Source organism: Jatropha curcas, chromosome 9, assembly GCF_041381405.1.
Source record: "Jatropha curcas cultivar XTBG-Jc1 chromosome 9, XTBG_Jcur_1.0, whole genome shotgun sequence".
In the NCBI taxonomy this organism is placed as follows: domain Eukaryota; kingdom Viridiplantae; phylum Streptophyta; class Magnoliopsida; order Malpighiales; family Euphorbiaceae; genus Jatropha; species Jatropha curcas.
Window position 1 is genome coordinate 11,784,914 of NC_143159.1, and position 10,104 is coordinate 11,795,017.

The following is a 10,104-nucleotide window of genomic DNA, read 5'->3' on the forward strand; positions in this document are numbered from 1 at the left end:
GCTTCATTGTTTGGATACTCTAAATTTATAAAGTTCTCCCTTATCACATGGAATTCATGATATTATTAAAATGTTCTTGTTGGCATGGCACTTGTCTCTCCATATGTTATAGTAACATCTGCTCGTTGGCTCTTACGTGAATAGAAAATAGCGCAGAAAAGATGTCCGTTCCATTATTCCTTGTCGGCTCCATTAGATGGTACGAATATCGACATCTATTACTGCAAATAGTGCTAGATATTTCAATAGCAATGTAGCTCTAAAGATGGCAGAAGCCTTCTGTTTAAGAGAGGTCTTACAATGGCTCTAATATAGACAATCGGGTCATGCCAAGCTATTAATGGCAACAAAATGGTTTTCTCAACGTGTGGTCTTTGTATATGTTTGGTTCTTTTTTTAGAAAAGAGCAATGATCTGCTAGCCGACAGCTTGATTTACGAAATTAATTGCGGACGTGCCAGGTGTGTGAAGTACACCAATTGAGGAATTAAAGTGCGCTTGATCTGACTTTTAGGTTGTTGGTTGGATCCACGGTAAACGCTTTACCAATTGTGCAATTAAAGTAAATTTGAGTAGAGAAAATTGTAAATAGAGTTTGATTACTTGAAAAGTAAATTGAATTTGATTGCTTGAATTGAAATGAAAGCTTGTAATTATAGGAAACGTAAATAAATTGTGCTTAGGAAAAAATAAAGACAATGCTTTGAAAATAAGATTGCTTGACTTGTTGGAGAGTTTGATTTAATTTGTTGAATTTGTCGGAGAATTTTTTATTGTCCTTTGCTGGGGTTCCCTTGCTCCTTTTATAAACTTCACAGGTGGTTACTAAAAGGGTCCACTAACACATTCCCATTAGTTCCTTTGGTGCCTCACCTTCTTGTACGTGAACAACCGCTTTAAGGAGTGCTTGCACAATTGCAGATCACGTCTTTTATTTCTTTCTTTTAATTAATTAATTAATAGAAATTAATTAGTTAATCAATTAATAATTCAAAACAATATTAATTGGGTCCTAATAAAATTTAAGCCCAAATCCATAATATTGAACCCTATTCCCAAATAAAAATTCACAAAATAAGTCCAACAATACCCAAAATATAAAGCCCAAATTTAAAACTCATAAAATGGGTTCAACAATTGCCCCCATATTAAGTTGGCCTGATAGGCTATGCTTAATATGCTAGCCCATTTTGAAATCTAAATCCATTTATGAATTGAACTCTAAAAACAAAATATAACACCACACTCCAAAACCAAGACTTCAAACCTAATTATGTCATTCACCTTTTTCTCTTAGTATTTGTGTCGTTGTGCCGTTATCAAGTGTTCTTTCCCTTCTTCTTCTTTTTCTTTTTTTTATTCCTTTTAGACTTGGTACGAAACGAATCTCTGCACCATCCACCATCTAAACAGGTAACTTCTCATCACTCAACCATATGACATCCTCGATCATCACATTCGCACAAACATAGAATAGAAACAGCTTAACATCATGAAGAATCTCATGATCTATTTAAAAATCCAACACCATTTAGCCTTAATAATCACGAGACTATGAATTTTTTTTTCTTTTTTATTTAAAATTGTTATTATTTATTTATTTAGTAGTTTCTCACAAATCAAGACTATGACATCCAATGAAAACTCCTCACCTAATTCTATCCTTGGACTCGAGTTAGAGGCACCAGTTCCTTCAACACCAGTTCCACAGGCAACTATTTTTCCCAAATTTAGCACGAGTGAGAATATTTTTCAACTTTAGCTCAAGGTAAGGAACTAGTTCCTCTATGGTGAAAATTTTAAATTTTGCAAATTGTACCTGATTGGATTTGAGGAGTATGTTTCTTGATGCTACGAGACTTGTACTAGTGGGAAACTAGTTTTTAGAACTCCATGATATAGAGAAGAATTTGTCAAAATTTCCCTAGAAAAGAACTAACTTTAAGCTCCTTGTAATAGGTTCCACTGCAGCATTTGCTAATAACTCAGGCGACGCTCCTATTAATGCACTAGCTCCTCAGGTAAACTCCTCTGTTGATCTTCGCATAACACGTATTATGCATTGTTTTCTTTTATCTTCTAATTCTCTTGCTTTATTCATAAGAACATCATCCCTACTCTCCTGATAAGACTATTCGGCCATTAACAAAAAGGCCCCCACCATCTCCCCTCCCATTGAAGAGGAACATTGAATTGATTCTATCTCGTCCTACTCTCCCTCCTCTGTTAGCATACAAGATCAAGTCTTGGCCTCGACATACAAACTTATGGAACGAATGGATAGACCTTCTCGAACCAGTGTACAAATCCCTTTGGGAAGATCTGGGGATCTACTTGTTTATCCAACTATGCAGGCTTCCGCAATCAGGCCCTCCTCTGTGCACTAGTGTCCTCTGCAGCGCCTTAAGATTTTGATCTAATTATTGCAACTCTTTTATTTTCCCTGTGGGGTTCGGTGTCTATTACTCTCCTGGACATTTATGCTGTGATTGGCTTAGCCATTATTGGAGACGATACACCAAGCTTAGTCCCTCCTCTGCCTGACTTAGTCTCATACACCTAGATATTCGACTCCTATTCGTCAGCTATCAAGTTTGGCCAAGGTAGCAGTTCATCTGATCATGTGCAATTCCTATGGATTTTGCTATGCAAGTTTATCTTCTTCCCTGCTTCTGGTCATCCCACCGGTGAGTATCTCCCTTTGGCTTATGAACTAGCTCGTGGGCCGACCCTGTGCCCTGGGAACCATGCTTTTGGGTTCTGTCTTCCACGGCTTGCACAAATTAATTATTAATAAACCTTTTAGCAAAATGAATGGCAGCCTGTGGATAGTACAACTTTGGCTTTTCAGTTATTTCCTTGATTTGAGAAATTCACCTTTGCCACCAGTTCATGGGGTGTTTGGTCGTAGAGTATCTAACTCTATTTGTAATTTGCTACTCGAGGAAGCTATTGAGTACTTTAGAAACCTCAAGGATCCGAACCGCATCAGGTTTTCTCCATTTGATGATGTTAATGAGTTAGCAGCGGCTGGTCTCCCATTATGATTAAACAACAGGCAGCCTGCTACTATGCAAGATGCATTAAGACACTGTGTTGTTTTTACTTTTGAGCGGCATTTGCATGTGAATGTATCTTTTGATGTGAATTTCGCTGGTGCTACTACTTTTTGAGGCTTATATCCCCTGCTTATGGTGTAGACAATTTGGATTGATACAGAGTATCCCTAAGCTGACGCTATTCATGGCATCTAATTCCACTTACAGAAGGCACTAGACACAATCTCGTATAAGTGACATGTTAGGAAACCAGAGTAATTCTTCAAAAAATACCTTTCACCTCTGTGGATCCAAACATCATTTTTCGACTTTTGAACACTGGTGGACTGCTCTTTACACTAAATTTGTGGCATAACCATATGACTCCCTAGGTATGTAGCATATTGAGCAGTCTTCAAGCTATTCTCTCATCTCCTTTTTCCTTTATAAATTCTCTTTCCCCGTTGTTTTCGTCTCGCCCCCGAGCGACCCGAAAAACGTTCCCTTTTTGTTTTTGATGGAAAATGATATTATTATGAAAAGTGGTGACAAAACATTTTGGATACGATGCCGATAAATCGGTCTTAAAAACATTTTTGAGTCGCCACCCATTATTTCGGCAATGGGACCGTTTCCAATTTTATAAAAAAGTGACTCCATTTTAAACCCAATTTTGTTCAAGGCCAAATTATTTAGAAAACTGGTCAGGCGCACCAATGCGATTCTGGGTAAGGGAATTGGGTATGCCGGCCCGTTGGAAGTCAACGCCGGGAAAATCTGGTCTCTTTTAACCTATGATTCCTAATTTGATTTAATTAGAAAAGCCGAGTTATTTATTTATTTAAACCCAACCCAAATGAATCGGACCGAGTTCATATATGGAAAATTAATTAATCATCCCAATCAAATCCAATCATCACATCCATAGCCATTCAAATCATCCAAATCATCCAAACCAAAGCAGTTAAATCAAATAAATAAAAGACCCGCTCTTGCCTTATGGTTCAAGGCGGGCTACAAACCGAACCTAAAAATACATTATACCCGAATAAAAATTTGAACCCAAAAACTGAAAACCCAAAATCATGCATAATCACACTTTAATATTCTAAACTTAATCAAATTACAATCTGTTCATAATTGGTCATCTTTGGATTTATTGGAAAAATTAAATTTTATTTTGTACAAAATTTATTATTTTTTCGAAAGAATAAAAATTGTTTCTGGAACCCTAGAACAGTCGCGTCACGCAGCTTTCTTTGGAAGAACAGTTGCATGACGGACCCGATAGCTGCGTGACGCAGCTGTTCTAGGTAAAGAAATAGGATTTTGGATATGAACAGTTCCGTCACGCATCTGCCAGATCCGTTACGGATCTGCTGGCTGCGTGACGCAACTGCTCTGGTCCGAACTCTATTTTAAATTATTTGTTTAAAGCGTTTTTTAATTAAATATACTTCAAGACAACCTTGAACGACAAAAAACGAACAGAATATAATTTAATTAAGATTAAACTACTAAAATAATAATAAAATAAATAATCAATGAACAAAAACACAAAAAAGTGTAAAGGAATTACCTAATCCTCAGATTGAGGATTGTAAACGGCTTAACGAACGATGGTTAAGGCGATCTAGAAGCTTTGTCGACAAGGATTTAAATGTTCACTCTTTTCTCTCTCTTTTTGGTTTGATTCACCAAAAATTGATATCTAATGGCAATTCTCCTTCAAACGAACTCAAAAGAGCTTCTGGAGGAGAATGTCGCTGCACAATATGTTTTTAGGGTTTTTAAAACGCTAACCAAAGTTGTCTCAAACGTGAGAAAAAGATGTATTTATAGAAGTAGGGCAACAGAGCATAGCTGCGTCACGCAACTCGCAGCTGCGTGACGGACCCGATAGCTGCGTGACGCAGCTGTCTTCCGGACCACAGCCACGTGTGGCATGTCGTCATATTGGTGACATCACACAAATTGCACAGCTCACGGTGTTGTCACGCAGCTGATAGCTACGTGATGCAGCTCTGACGCAACAGACACTCAAAATCAATTTAATTTAAATCATTGGATTAAAGACTTCTAGATAACATTAACCCATTCATTCCACATCCTCGTATCATCATTGGATCAGACGGGGGCCTAAAGACACGCGTCAACACCCGTTAATCTCTCCTTACATCAACAATTCAGAATCTCCAAATAGGAAACAAAAACTATCTACCCAACACAAGGGATGTACTACAAAAATTGAAATTTCCCCAAAGAAAATGAGAAAGGGAACAACGAAGGAGACCCAGCAGACACCTGCAACAAGGCGTTCTGCAAGAGTAGCCAACCAACCAAAACCTTTATCCAGGTTACAACCAGATGAACCAGAGGTAATTTCAGACAATTCAGAGGTGCCGATCGACATTCTGCGGAGACTGGTAATGTTGATTCCACTCCTTAGAGGACATTCGTGACTGGTTCCTCTCCTTCTACCTCATCCACCTCTAGAGATACTTTCAAGATTGATGTGACTCCTTTGGGTTGTACCTCTCCTGTTCGAGAACCATCTCCTTCCACTAATCAAAATTCAGACACTCCACTAGCTTCTTCTCCACAGGTATTTCCTTTATCTCATATGTCCTTTATCTAAATGGCTATTTATACTTCATTCATTTCCCCTATAGGCTCCTCCTCCTGCAGCTCCACACATTATTATCACTGAGATTGAGGATTTTTTATCTGAGTTAGACTTTTCTTTTCTGAATGATTTGCCTATCTCCTCTGCTTCTACTCTTGGCTAGCCTTCCTCTGCTTCTATTAAGGTGGCCAAAGAGCGACTTAAACGCTTGTTTGCTCTTAATTTACTCGACCTATCTGAGGAACAATGTGGCCATGTGTTTTCTGCATTAGATGTGTTGAGCATGGTTGATGGTTCTAGCTGGCCATAGGAGATCCAATCTTAGATTACTGACTTATTCTCTTCTCACTGGCAAACTATCTCTTCAGCTATAAAGACCCAGTCTTCTATTAAAGACTTCAAAACCAGAAGATACAGATATCAACAAGCTGTTGCAAAAGTGAACATTGCAGCTCGCCAAGTATTAGAGTTTAAGAAACGCAGAGATCTTCTCCGGCAAGTGGATGCTCTAAAGGCAGAGATTACTTTGTTAGAAGGTGAAGCAGCTGCTATTGCTGCCTTTGAAGAAAGCCTTAGCAGAGAGTATATTATAGAGGTTGACTTTGTTAAAACTGAGAGTAATATGATCAAGGATAAAACACCTCAGGTACAGGCTTGGGTAAAGAACCACAAGACCTACTCCTCTGCTATTTCACAACACCAACAGACTTGGCACCGATTTCAGGATGCTGACCTTGATTGAGTCTTCTTTAATTGACTTCTCTTTATTTAGATTTGCTTTGATGTACTTGGGGATCTTTCTTGGATATTTGTTTGGTACTTATTTAGGAGCCGTGAATCGGTCTTTGGACGTTTATACAATAAACGGCCAGTAGGCCTGTTCATTTTATTCATGAATTACCATGGGATCGGCTATTTACATGCTTTATTTTTGTGGCAGAATATTTCCTACATTTATTTTTACATACTTAGTCGTGGTATCGGTATATCACCTATCTATAGTTATTGAGCTATGTACTGCAGGTGACCTTCTTCTCAGAGCCGTGGGATTGGCTCAATTTGCCTTCATTGTTGTTGCTCTTTCATCTCGCACATAGTGGGATAGTACCTCTTAAGGTAACGACCGTTGATGTTTCTTTTATGTGGTTCTCCGGATAGACTCGACAACTAGTAGGCATTTCCTTTGAGGACTTTATAAACTCGAAAGGGACCCTCCCAGTTAGGAGACCATTTGCCATATTCTCTGCATTTAGAACCCAGTGGTAAAATAACCTTCCACACTAAATCTCCTTCTTGGAATGATTTCTTTCGAATTCTTTTATTGTAGGTCCTAGAAATCCTCTTCTTTTGTACAACCATTTTGTTGAATGCTTGAAGACGTGTTTCATCAAGTTCCTCTAGCTTCATTGCCATACCCTATGTATAATCATCAGGGGTTAACCCATTCTGTTATGCTACTCTAAGTAAAGGAACCACAACTTCCATTGGCAGAACTGCATCATGGCCAAAGGTTAATGCGAAAGGACTTGTTTGAGTAGCATTCCTCTTTGAAATATCATATGCCCATAAAGTCTCTAACAATAAATGATGCCTCTCCTGGGGTTATCCTCAGTCATCTTCTACAGAATATTGATGAGCACTCTGTTTGAAGCTTCTGCTTGATCATTCGCCTGAGCATAATAAGGACTAGAGGAAGGAGTTTAATACCATAACCCTTTGCAAAATCCTTTACCTCCTGCCCCGTGAACATGGTCCCTTGATTTGTTGTAATACTCTTGGGAATGCCAAACTTGTAGATGATATGCTCTTTGATAAATTCTATGACATCTCATTGCTTAACCTTCTTCAAGGGCATTGTCTCCTCCCACTTAGTGAAATAATTTGCTACCAAGATAAAGGAATGGCCTTTGGAGGATGCTGGATGAATTTTGCCGATGATGTCCATGGTCCGACCCCGAAAGGGCCACGACTTTAAGATAGGTTGTAATTCTTCTGCTAGGATCCTTTAAATAGATCCTTATTTCTGTAATTGCTGGCACCCTTTGGCATTCTAGGTACAGCAATCCTTCAGGATGGTCGGCCAAAAATAGCCGTGTCTCCCGAGGAGCCATCTCATTTTGAGGCTTGCCTGATGAGCTCCACACACGCCTTCGTGAACCTGCTTCTTAACCTCCATTGCCTTTGAGAATCCAAAGCATCTCAATAATAACCCATCAATGCTTTTCCGGTATAGGACAACCTCTATCAATACATAGTGTAGCTTAAACTTTAATATGATAAGGAGTCTTCCTAGATGGGCACTTCAAATATTTCTTAAAAGGTCCTCTCCAATCATCTACAATATTAAACTTAAGGTTTGTATTAAATGATTCAACCGGTATACCTCTTTCCTCAATTGAAGGATGTCTTTTCTTTCTAATGCATACTATTTTTTCTATTAGTTCTTCTAACATCCTCAAACCAGAAGCGATTTGGGCTAATTCATCTACTTCCCAATTTTCTTCGCTTGGGACGTGTGTGAACCCTACTTCCTTGAAATCATCTAACAATTGGATAGCAGTTGCAAGGTAAGTTATGAGAGCTGGATTGCAACACTTGTATTCCCCTGCAGTTGTTTAATGACCAACTGAGAATTGCTAATGACGTGTATTTTCTCAGCTCCAAGCTCTCTAAGAATCTCCAAGTCAATAATCAAAGCTTCATATTCCGCTTAGTTATTGGTGCATTGAAAATCCAGATTAAAGGACATAACAGTCTTCACACCAGTTGGAGATGTAATTATAATTCCAACCCCTGTGGAACTTTCGGTACTGGACCCGTTGAACCTAAGGACCCATGGAGCTTTCTCTATATTGTACACTGGCAAATCTTGTGGTTCCATTCCCTCTAGCTCAACACATAGATGATTGGTAAGGAAATCAGTTATAGCCTGTCCTTTCATCGCCTTTTGTGGATAATAAATAAGGTTGAATTCTGACAAGGTAATGGACCTTTTTCCAATCCTACCTCTGGTAATAGGTCTAGAGAGCATGTACATCATCAAGTCTGTCTGAGATACTACATATACCCGCGAGTTTATAAGGTAATGACTAAAGTACAAAGCCAATCATAACTTTTCAATAGGTGAGTATTAAATCTCAGTCGGAATCAATACTCTACTTAAATAATAAACTGCCTGCCCTGACCACTCTGATTATTTTGTGCTAGCAAACATCCAATAGAATCAGAAGCGGTAGACATATAAAGTTTGAGAGGAATACCTTTGGTAGGGGGAGCCGATATTGGCGGCTTCATAAGATACTCTTTCAACTTTTCAAAAGCCAGCTGGTGCCTTTCCTCCTATTTGAATTCTTTCTCCTGGCGAAGTTTGAACAAATTAGTAAATTCATTAACTTTACCTGCCAAGTTAGAGATGAATCTTTTAAGGTAATTTACCTGCCCTAAGAACCTCTACAACTCTCTTTTATTTTGAGGCGGTCTTGCTTCTTGGATTGCTTTTGCTTTATTCTGATCAACCTCAATTCTCCTCTAGTGGACCAGGAAACCTGGAAAATTCCCCACTCGAACTCCAAAGGCACATTTCAATGGGTTGATTTTCAATTGATGTTCTTGCATCCTCTGGAACCTTTTCCTCAGATGCTTTAGGTGATCTCCTCCCCTTTTTGACTTGATCAATATGTCATCAATGTACACCTCCATGAAGTGTCTTAACATATCGTGGAATATAGCATTCATGGCCCTCTGGTACATGGCCCTGCATTCTTCAAACCAAAGGGCATGACCAACCATTCAAAAGTGCTAATAGAACCTAGGCATCTGAAGGCGGTCTTCGGAACATCCTCAGGAGCAATGAGGATCTGATTATAACCTAAAAAGCCATCAAGAGAAGACAAAAGCTCATTTTTAGCAGCTGCATCTATCAACGTATCTACAATGGGCATCACATAAACATCCTTAGGTGTTGCTAGGTTTAGATCTCTGAAGTCAACACAAACCCACAACTTCCCATTCTTCTTTACCACAAGTACAATGCTTAACAACCACTGACTATACCTAATAGGACAGATGGATCTTACCTTGAGAGCTTCTCTATCTCTTCCTTAACCTTCAAAATTACTTCTTCTGACATTCTCCTTGGAGGTTGAAGATGCGGCCTAAAGTCAGGTTTGATAGGTTACCTATGCTCCACCAAACTTCTCTTTAAGCCAGGCATCTCATGCTAGTCCCAAGCAAAGCAATCTTAATACTTATGAAGCAAAGCTATGATCTTCTGCTTAATCTCCAGTTTCAACAAGTTGCAAACATATGTTAATCGTAGATCCTCGGATGTGCTGAGGTTGATTTCCACCAAAGGATCTTGGACTCTTGTAAGAATGTCATCCAAGTTCGGTGGCGCAGGGCTAATCTCATGCAACTGGACTTCTTCCCTGAAATCATCTA

The 10,104-nt window shown here is 38.9% G+C and overlaps 1 pseudogene; it reads right to left on the reverse strand.

Annotated features, from left to right (window-relative positions):
• Positions 1-6,729: 6,729 nt before the first annotated feature.
• On the reverse strand, positions 6,730-9,565 carry LOC149493638 (uncharacterized; annotated as a pseudogene).
• Between the last annotated feature and the right edge of the window lie 539 nt (positions 9,566-10,104).